Here is an 11,489-nt window from a genome sequence, read left to right on the forward strand (position 1 = left end):
CACATGAAATATAATAACTATAATAAAAAGACAGAAAATAACAAGTCTTGGTGAGGATGTGGCAAAATTGGAACCCTCACGCACTCTTGGGAATGTAAAATGGTTCAGCTACTTTGAAACACAGTCAAGCTGTTCCTCAAAAAGCTAAACACAGAGTTACCATAAAACCCAGCAATAACAGTCCTACCTTAATACCTAAGAGAAATGAAAAGATATGTCCATATGCAAAGTTGTATGCAAATATTCAGAGCAACATTATTCATAATTGACCAACTAATGCTAAAGCTTACAATGAAAGCTTAAAGACAGGTATAGCCGGCCAGGCATGGTGGCTCCTGCTTGTAATTCCAGCACTTTGGGAGGCCGAGGCAGGCAGATCATGAAGTCAGGAGATCAAGACCTCGGTGAAACCCCAGTCTCTACTAAAAATACAAAAAATTAGCCGGGCGTGGTGGCGGGCTCCTGTAGTCCTGGCTACTCAGAGAGGCTGAGGCAGGAGAATGGTGTGAACCTGGGAGATGGAGCTTGCAGTGAGCCGAGATTGCACCACTGCACTCCAGCCTGGGGGACAGAGGGAGACTCTGTCTCAAAAAAAAAAAAAAATGACAAGTATAGCCAACACAACACTGAAGAAGAACAAAGTTGAAGGAAATCACACTACTGATTTCAAGATTCACTATGTAGCTGCAGTAATCAAGATAACATAGTATTTCTGAAAGAATAAACACAGAGGTCAAGGGAACAGCATAGACAGCTCATAATTGACTCACACAAATGTAGTCAGTTGATCTCTGACAGAGGAGCAAAGGCAACCTATTGAATAAAGATGGCCTTTCAACAAATGGTGCTGGAACAATTAGATATCCATATGCAAAAACTATAAAGCTAGATATACATCATACATAATTCTCAAACATTAAGTCAAAATGGATCATAGATCTAAATGTAAAACTAAAACTATAAGCTTCCAGAAGAAAGATAGGAGAAAATTTAGGTAATCTTTGGTGTGATCATGAGTTTTAGATACAATGCCAAAAGCATAATCTATAAAAGAAAAAAATTGATGTTTAGTATAGTAAAATAAAAACTTCTGCTATGAGAAAGACACTTTCAAGAGTATGAAAAGGCAAGCTGCAGACTTAGAGATGAAATTTGTAATACACATTTTTGATGAAGAACTTGTATTCAATACATACAAAGAATGACTAAAACTCAACAATAAGCAAATAAATAATCCAAATTTAAAAGGACCAAAATATAGGAATAGGCATCTAACAAAATAAGATATACAGATGGGAAACAAGCATATGAAAAGACACTAGACAAAATCCAATAATACTTAAAATACAAAATGCTAATGAGGATGTGAAGCAAGAGGCACACACATACATATCTTCAGTCTGCCAGCTGAGAGGGCCTAGAAACAATGATACAGAAGAAGCAATGAACACACCTATTACCCAGATCTTGGTTTCTAATACCATTCTTCAATAAAAGGAACTAGAGTTCTTTGGCTGATTCTAGCAATGGAGCAAGAAATATACAGTATGAGTCTGGAGCATCTTGCAATGACAAAATGAAAAGGTGCTAAAAAACCCCAACCCTATAAATAGAACTTGGGAGGAGGATTTTAATCCATATTTCAATAGGAATGCAGTAAAAAAAATGGAGCAAGACAGGGTAGGGGCACATGTACATAAATGAATAAAATACATACAGCTAGAACTAGAGTGTGATAAACTTTTTTTTGCCCTGAAGACAATCATCCCATTGAAAACAAAATTCCAGGGAAGAACATACCAGATGACCAGGACCAAGCACAGAGACAAATCAGACACAGTGATTTTGAAGAAAACGTGTTGTCCTTTTGTTACCAATATAACTGGACTTATTTTTTTATCCTGTGTTAAGTGACTGAACTTCAGTTTTTACCTGCCAAAAGTAAAGAGAGCCTCTTTTAAGAAAAGCCCAATGCTAACAACAACAACAAAAAAATACAACCCAATATATACACAATGACCTGTATATGTACAGGGACATATACAATGACGTGTATATGTGCAGGAACCACTGGAAACAGCTTCCAGTAGCCAAAGATTACATGATTTGATCAACAAAATTAAGGAAGTAATATTTGGATATGCTCAAGTTATAGAATAAATATTGTGCATCATTACTAATGTCAATAAATGATTGAATAAGTAAACAAATAGGTTGAATAAGCAAATATTCTGTACAAGAATTTCAACTGATTTATGTAAATATTTTGCCTTCAAAGAGTTGATGTATAAACTCTCCATTCCTTAAGTGTGTTTTGTTTGTAGTTACTTCATTCCAAAAAGTAAAAGTTGGAAAGGGGAGAATCAGTTGAGTTTATGGTAGAGAAAACTGGCAAAAACTGCCTTAGCCAGGTGGTCATAGTCAACATCAAGAGTTATGAGTCATGACAATAATATTTACCATTGATACAATGTGATAAGAATGGCAGTTTGTTCATAGTCTTTATCCCCTAAACCCATAACTCTAGTCTAACTATGAGAAAAATATCAGAGAAATTCCAATTAAGTGACATTCTATAAAATGCCTGACTATTACTCCTCAGAACTTGCAAGGTGATCAAAAACAAGGAGTGGCAGAGAAACTGTCACAGCCAAGAGAAGCTAAAAAGACACATGAATAAATATAATGTGGATCTTAGATAGGATCCTGGAACAGAAGAACGACATTAGGTGTAAACTATAGAAATCTGAGCAATAAAGCATGGACTTTATTGTTCATAACAATGGATCATTGTTGGTTCATGAACTGTAAAACATATACCATACTAATTAAGATGCTAATAAAAAGGGTAACAGCTGTGTGATATACGGGAACTCTCTGTATTATCTTTGTAATTTTCTATAAATCTGAGGCTGTTTATTTATTGAAAAGGGCTTGGAGATAAAGTTCTACTTTTTAGAATGAATCCAGATAGCAACTGGAAACATTTCTCAATTTTTATATCCTCAAAGGTAATATTTTGATTCATGCAAGAATTTTCAATGGGTGCTAACACCATTTATAAAAAATTATTGAGAACAGTAAATTCACACAATATCAATGCATCAAACTCTACAAATTAGATTTTAATTAGTAAGGAAATAAGTTATCTTTTCATGAAAAGATCTGATGGACACTGCCTTGACCAAGTTATCAAACTCAGCATCCAGTAAGAAGAAAAACTGATGTTATGAATCTCTTGTGATGCAAAAGGGAAAATACAGCCTACCTATATAGCCATAATTATTTGACCTGAATGAATCAAATTATGAGGAAACATCAGAAAAATATACATTGCAGGATATTTTATAACATGTCTGACCAAAATACTTGAAAACTTAAATGCCATTGAAGGAAAAAAATAGGTAAGATAATTCTCTAGATCGAAGGGGACTAAAATATAATAATAACTAAAAGCAAATAGTGACCAGTAATTGAATATTTAATTAAAAGATAAACTGCTATAGGGAACAATTCTGGGATTATTGGGGAAAATTCAAATGTAAAATACATATTAGTGATGTTTAATTTCTTTGGGATAATACTGATATGATGACTATGTAGAAAATGTCTTTGTTCTTTTGAGATATACATTATTTATTGATAAAGTATCCTGATATTAACTATATATGTATTATGTATTATATATATGTATATACATATTTGTAGATAGGCAAATGTGGTGAGTTGTTAAAAGTGTCCAACTGTTAACAACTATTTAACAATTGTTTAAATGTTTAGTTGGTTGAAAAACCAAAAATCGGTATTAATTGTATAATTCTCTAGGCTTTTCAGTAGGTTTTAATTTTTTCTAAATAAATTCAAGGGAAAATGTTATTGATCCATATCTCTCTTGAATTTCTGTGCTATCTGCCTGCCCATTTCACAGGTTAGCTTCTGGAAAAGTTTTCTTCTCATGCTACACTTTTTAATGTTGTATATACTGTGACTTAGTGATTAAGAATCAAAATTCTGGAGGCAAGCAGCCTGGGCTTGATTCCTGAGCTCCACCTTTGTATTTCTGTGGACAAATTGTAAAATCTTTCTGTACCTTAATTTTTAAAAGTGTTTTTTTAGAAATTAAAATGTGGTTGAGTAAAAAGCTTAATAGATATGCTAAATAATAAAATAGATGCCTCTGATAAGTCACTAAATGTTTCAAAGTATGAGACTTTTATTGAGGAAAAGCATAAAAAATAATGCCTAGCTAATTGGTAGGTAATATATATGGAAAGTCCAGTGACAAAGATTCTTCACTTGGCCAAACTTTAGGCCACTTCTAAGCCTTCTTCTAGGCCCATCTGTGACTTCTTTGTAAAATCCAGTTATAGAAAATAATGCTGCTAAGACAGTTCACCAAGAATCCCCCACTCTCAATACCCAATCACCTTTGATATCTGATCAAATTGTTTCACTCCTTACCCCTGATATCTGATCATCTTGGCCTGCCCTCAGCAGGAATCCTGGTAGGTTGGCTTATTCAGCCAGAATTCTCCATATACTTGATATGTCGTCTTAGTAATTTTCCATCCATGAAACCCCCTATTCCTTGGCTACAAATCCCCACTTGTCCTTGCCATATTGGAGCTCAGTTCTATAATAGGGTCTCTCTCTCCCTACTGTAATAGTCCTGAATAAAATTTGTCTTCACCACTTTACTTGTCTGGCTGCTTTTCTTTGACAGTTTTTGGTGCTGAGATGCAGATCTGGATCAGAACTACCACTGGATTCTCAGATGTGGCAACAGGACCTCTCAGCACACACCAGGACCTTTGTCTCCAGACTGTCTGCTTGCTCATTCAGGTACTTGATAGTGAGCCCAACTCCAAAATCCATTGCTCCAGATAAATGTCCACTGATGCATGGTGAGGACAAATTTTGATTATTAAGATTTTGAGTATACTCTCTGAAGCTGGGTTAGAGTCTCGGGCTTCTTTTGAAAGGTGCCTCCTAGGCTGGAAGGGCTTCCTGCCTCCTTGTTCAGAGTGAGAATTATTATTCCCTGCTTCGCTAGGCTTAATGTCTTTCTTCCTGGCTCTCTGTGAGGCCTCTCTAGTTTTTCTCTTTTCTCTATTGGATCCTGCTTTCCCTGAAAGGGAGTCCCAGAGCAAAACAAAACACAAATTTCAGATGCACATTGGCCTACATATTTTGCCTGGTATGAAGAAGGCAAAAAATGGCTAAATCATTCAAATCTTACTCAAACTACTGAAGCTATTAGACAACATCCCCAGAAAAAAATGTCCAAGCTGATAAACTTCCTAGAGCCCGCACAACTCTTCCACCCTCCCCTTTCCACTTTCTTTTGTATCAATTTCTCCCAGAATGTCCCTTACCAGCTGCATCGCCAGCCCCTGAATTCTCTGTAATCATAAGGTTCACTGGGCTTCCATCTCTTGCTGATAATGACAAGAGTGAGGCTGGTACATGTTCTCAAGCAAAGTTAACAGAAGAAATTACATTTAAACATAGGTCTTGATTCAAATTATGTGCCATCGCTAAGGACTTTCTGACCCCAGAAGGAAAGGGAAAGATTTATTAAACAATTTAGAATATTTCTCAGGGGAAACTCTCTAAGATTCCTTCACTTATCACAACTTATCCATCTACTGGTTGGACCTGGAGATGCCTCCCTTTGGTTTGAAAAAGCCAAATGGACCACCATCTCTGAAGACCTTCAAGGATATTGGCCTATCACTGATTTTCATCAGAGAATGAGGCAAGTAAGAGAAAAGTTACTAGCAGCCATCTCTCAAGTCTATCCAACCAAAATTGATTGCTTACATATCCAAAATTATAAGCAACTAAAGGATGAAACTTGCTACCGTCTTCAACTATAGATAACATGGGAAGAACACTTAAAGCTGGAACTGACTTACTTGACAGTTACTGCTCTGCCCACCAGCTTTGTAAATGGTCTCAGACTGGAGATCCATGATGCATTAAAGAAAAATTATATTAATTGGCAAAATTAAAACACAACTGAGTTCTGCACATTAGTCTAGCATTATGTAAATAGTATTTCAGAAAGATTGGAAACCACACACCACGAGCTTATGGCATCGCAAATGAAACAGTTAAAACAACCTGAGAATTTAAACTCACAGGAAGCTCCAAAATCACTGGCTCCTATTGATTTAGACACTTGCTGATATTATATGGAAAACAATATCTGTGCCTGGGATCCTCCAGACCTCAAGAAAAAAACAACAACCACTGAGTACCCTCCACATCAAAGATTGTTCCCTCTCTTCCAGGGAAGTAAATGTCCAGTGCCTTCGGCTACCACTAAACCACAAGGAGAAATACCTTCTTTAGGCTTTAGCAAAACAAAGGTCAAAAAGTTGCTAGAGAAAAAATTCAATTATGCTCACTGTTTTTATTTTATATTTTGTAATATATATACACATATATAAATATATATACATATATAAAAATATATATGTATATAAATATATATGTGTATATATATAGTTTGTTTGTTTCTTTTTTGAGACAAAGTCTTATTCTGTCACCCAGGCTGGAGTGCAGTGGCATGATCTCAGCTCATTGCAACCTCTGCCTCCCTGGTTCAAGTGATTCTCCTGCCTCAGCCTCCCTAGAAGGTGGACCTACAGGTACGCACCACAATGCCTGCCTAATTTTTTTGCATTTTTAGTAGCGACAGGGTTTTGCCATGTTTGTCAGGCTGGTCTCAAACTGCTGACATCAAACAATCTGCCCGTCCCAGCGTCCTGAAGTGCTGGTATTACAGGCATGAGTTACCGTGCCTGGCAACTGTGTGTTAAATATCCAGGTCATGATATTTCATCTTCAAGTAAAATCATCAGGCTGAGTCTCTCCTGCTAATCACTTTTATCTCCCTGAAACAAAATGAAAATAGAAAATGTTGGGAGGTCTTGTGGCATATTGTAAAATAAATACCTAATTTCTGTATGACTGCCTCACTCTTTATGACCAGTGATGAGGGATTTATCCCCAAACCCAGTAGCCTGGGACCCTCTAATCAGATTCTTTGGAAAACTTTAAGGACTCTCTACTTTCACCTCTCACTCTTAGACTTCCTAATTACTCCCTGCCCTTTTACTTGTTTTTGCATGAATGGGAAGAACATATCCTTTGAGCGTTATCTCAAAAGCATAATGGACACCAGAGATATCTAGGGTATTATAGTCTAGCCTTAGACCCATTAGCTAAGGTATATCCTTGTTGTCTGCAAGCCATGGCCACAACCACCAAATTTGTCCAAGATCCAATTATTAATAAAGCACAACACTTTTCTGCATCTCTACTGATCTCTTATGAAACTTCAAAATTCTCCCCCTCCCACATCACTGTACATCACTTTTAAAACCTTAACCTTGCCACTTGCTTCCTTTACCAACTGATGAGAAACCTCACAATTATGTCACTAACACTAGATCATTACCTTATTCTGGGCTAAGTTTATCAGAAAGCCCCCTTGTTCAAGTTTGTGTTGATGGCTCCTACCTCAGAAGGCACGATGGGACTTGCCACGCCCTATAAGCTGTCACTGATCAATATAAATCTCTTGAATATCATGCTTTGTCAAACTTAATTTGTATTTAAACTTTTTCTCAGAATTCAGTTTTATTGATTTCTGTTATGTTGCTTTTAAAATGGTATTAAGCGGTCAGATTGGCAGTCAGCAAGAAAGGGAACAGGATTTCAAGATAAAATTAAGCTGATGGTGTAAGTACATCACCACTGGCTGCAGTCATCACATCATCTTAGATTGAATATGGATTTTTTTTTTTTAACAAAGTTCCAGAGCTCTGATATCCAGGGACACTGCAGATGTTTCCTGGCAATATCCTTCACTTTGGTCAGTCTCCTGAGCCAGCAGTGAAAGTGCTTTCAAAAACACTGTCATTTTCCCAACACAGTGTTTTTGATTGCACCAACATATTGAGTTGGAATCCAGCAGTAAGAGGCTCCTGCGGGACCCTACTGAAATATCACCATGTTGTAGTGTTAATGACCCTAGGTTCACTGACCACATTTTTAATGAAGCCCATGGGCAGTTTCTCAATCTGCCCTTGAACTCTGAATACCTACAGTGTTGGCCAGAAACAGGTGAATTAGGCATGTTTGCTTCTCTCCAGGAAACTTTAGTGCTGATCTGGCCTTGTTCAAGCTTAAGTGAATCTCACTTTTCCCCCAGACTAATTGTACATGCCAGACAGGGGTAGTGTTGGAAGGATTCCTGGGCACACCTAACAGATCATATCTTCAGGTTTTCCTTTATTTAACACTTATCTGTGTTGTTTCTGCCTGCAGAGAGGCTCCTTCTTGTTCTTTCTGACATTTGCATCCACTGTGTAGTATCTTTGGGTGGGTTTACTGCTTAAACACTGCATTGTGGAGCCAACCACCATGATCTTGAACCTACTGGTCACTTTTATTTCTCTCAATGGGTCTTATACTCAATGTCCTATTCTCAATATCTTGTACTTGGGGACCAGTCCCTTACATATGACTTTCTGCATGGCAGGTGGAAGACCTGTAATCAAGTGAATTTTCTCTTTTAGCTTGGAGCTTGTGCTGTCCAAGGGGAACTTCATGTTGTGTTTGGTTTTGTTCCAGAGGACCTTCAGGTCCACCAACTCTCTCTCTGTGCTGCTTCCCACATCCTCACTGTTGCTGACCAAGGCCTGAGCCAGGGGACTGGGCTGAGGCCAGTAGCAGGCTGCCTCAAGTGGTGCAGGAGTCCTTGGCCACCATCCCCACTGAAGCTTCAGCCTCTATGCAGTTGTGGGGCCAGATGGGTGCCTCAGGCACCATCATCTCAGTTACCATGTCCATGCCAGGTTTTTCCATGCCACCTCGGGCTCCTGCTGCCACTGTGATGATTGTGTCACCAAATTTTAAATCAGCCCAAGTGGCTGCTAATTGCTTTTACTTGGGCTTGCATAAGAGCACAGGGAATGAAGGTTAACATTTATTGTGATAACCACTCTTCCTTTGGATAGTACATGACATTGGCATGTTATGGAAACAGAGAGGATTCATGACAGCAGCTGGCATCTCAGTCAAAAATGGAACCCAAATAGCAGAACTCTTAGAGATAATGCTATTACCCCCAGCAGAGTGCTATATTTTAAAAGACGGACAAAAAATTCCAACGAGGCCTGGAGAAATGGATTGGTTGATAAATATGCTAAATTATCAGCTTTTTCCCCAATTACCCAAGACATTCAGGTGGTTTCTAAGCCTTGATATTATGCCTTTGGGTCTCACTTCAAGGCCCTAGACTCCCAGTGGGATTATTCACCCTCATTTGAAATAGTTCTTTGGACACCTGCTAAGAAAATAATAAAAGAAATTGCCATGAAGAAAATAACAGCTTCCGACACAGAAAACAATTGTATAGGTGAAAGTCAAATGTTTCATTCACTTGGGTGGGCCATGGAAACACCAAGGTGGCCACACAGTAGCTTCTACATTTATGGCCATGGCTTGCAGGCAACAAGGATATACTTTAGCTAATGGGTCTAAGGCTAGACTATAATACCCTAGATATCTCTGGTGTCCATTATGCTTTTGAGGTAATGTTCAAAGGACATGTTCTTCCTATTCATGCCAAAACAAGTAAAAGGGCAAGGAGTAACTGCGAAGTCTTCTAAGTTTATCTCCCAAGTTTTTGTTATGGTTTACTTAACGTGACCCACCACAGAAAGGACAAAATGGGAGATATATTAGATAAGTAGTGGTTTGCACTCTTTAGCTTCATTTGGACCAAGTCATTGCCACACTTGACTCATCTGCCAGAACCATAACGCTGGAAAAACTGTCATGTGGGGCAAGGAAGGGAAGTGTTTCCCCTGGAAACTTCTTTCACTTGCAAATAGATCTTATCCAATTACCAAAAGCACAAGGTTAATGATATAGTATAGATATTTGTCATCTCCAAATAAGATGTTGAAATTTGATCCTCAGTTTGGAGTTGGTACCTAGTGGAGGTGTTTTGGTCATACGGGCAGATCCTTCATGAACATCTTGGTGCCAAGATGTTCATGGCTAAGTTTATCAGAAAGCCCCCTTGTTCAAGTTTGTGTTGATGGCTCCTACCTCAGCAGGAGCTCACAGTAATGAGTGAGTTTTTACTCTATTAGTTCCTGTGAGAACTTATTGTTAAGAAGAGCCTGGCATCTCCCTCCTCTTTTTTGCTCCTTTTCTCACCATGTGACACACTGGCTCTCCTTTACCTTCTTACATGAGTGGAAGCTTCCTGAAGCCCCCACGAGAACCAAATGCTGGTGCCAGGCTTCTTGTACAGCCTGCAGAACTGTGAGCTAAATAAACGTTTTTTTCTTTTATATTTGTGTAAATGTAAGGGATACAAGTGCAATTTTGTTACACAGCTATATTGCACAGTGGTGAAGTCTGGGCTTTTAGTGTATCCACTGCCTAAATAATGTACATTGTACCCATAAATAATTTCTCATCATCTACCCCCCTGTATCTCCTGTCACCCTTCCCAGTCTCTGATGTCTGACAGTCCACACTGTATGTCCAGGTATACACATTATTTAGCTTCTGCTTATAAGACCATGCCGTATTTGTCTTTCTGCTTCTGAGCTGTTTCACGCTTAAGATAATTACCTCCAATTCCATCCATGTTGCTGCAAAATACATGATTTCATTCTTTTTTGTGTCTGAATGGTAGACTATTTTGTATATATACCACATTTTCTTTATCCATAATCTGTTGTTGGACTGAATATTTAGGGTGATTCCCTATCTTTGCTATTGTGAATAGTGCTGTGATAAAGACATGAGGGCAGGTATTTTTTTGAGATAATGATTTCTTTATCTTTGAGTAGATACCTGATAGTGGGATTGCTGGATTGAATGGTAGTTCTATTTTCAGTCCTTTGAAAAATCTTCCTACAGTTTTTCATAAAGATTGTACTAGTTAGCTGAGCACTGTGCCTCATGTCTGTAATCCCAGCACTTTGGGAGGCTGAGATAGAATTGTTTGTACCAAAGAGTTTGAGACCTGCCTGGGTAACATAGTGAGACCCTGTCTCAACAAAAATAAAAAAAGTTAGCTGGATGTGGTGGTGCACACTTGTGGTCCCAGCTACTGGATGGATTGAGCCCAGGAGGTCAAGGCTGCAGTGAGCTGTGATAGCGCTACTGCACTCTAGCCTGTGTGATAGAATGAGACCCTGTCTCCAAACAATCAAGCAAACAAACAAGATTGTACTAATTTACATCCTCACCAATAGTTTAATAAGCATTCTCTTCTTTTCACCCTCACCATCTGTAATTTTTAGTCTTTTTAACAGTAGAATAGAGATCTGATTGGTATAGGATGATATATCATTGTGGTTTTAATTTTCATTTCTGTGATGCTTAGTGATGTTGAACATTTTTTCATATGTCTGCTGGCCATTTGTATGTCTTATTTTGAAGCATGTCTA

At 38.1% G+C, this 11,489-nt stretch overlaps 1 pseudogene; it reads right to left on the reverse strand.

Moving 5' to 3' along the window:
- Positions 1 to 7,929: 7,929 nt before the first annotated feature.
- On the reverse strand, positions 7,930 to 10,681 carry LOC112132609 (ubiquitin domain-containing protein UBFD1-like; annotated as a pseudogene).
- Between the last annotated feature and the right edge of the window lie 808 nt (positions 10,682 to 11,489).

This window comes from Pongo abelii, chromosome 2 (genome assembly GCF_028885655.2).
Source record: "Pongo abelii isolate AG06213 chromosome 2, NHGRI_mPonAbe1-v2.0_pri, whole genome shotgun sequence".
Classification (NCBI taxonomy): domain Eukaryota; kingdom Metazoa; phylum Chordata; class Mammalia; order Primates; family Hominidae; genus Pongo; species Pongo abelii.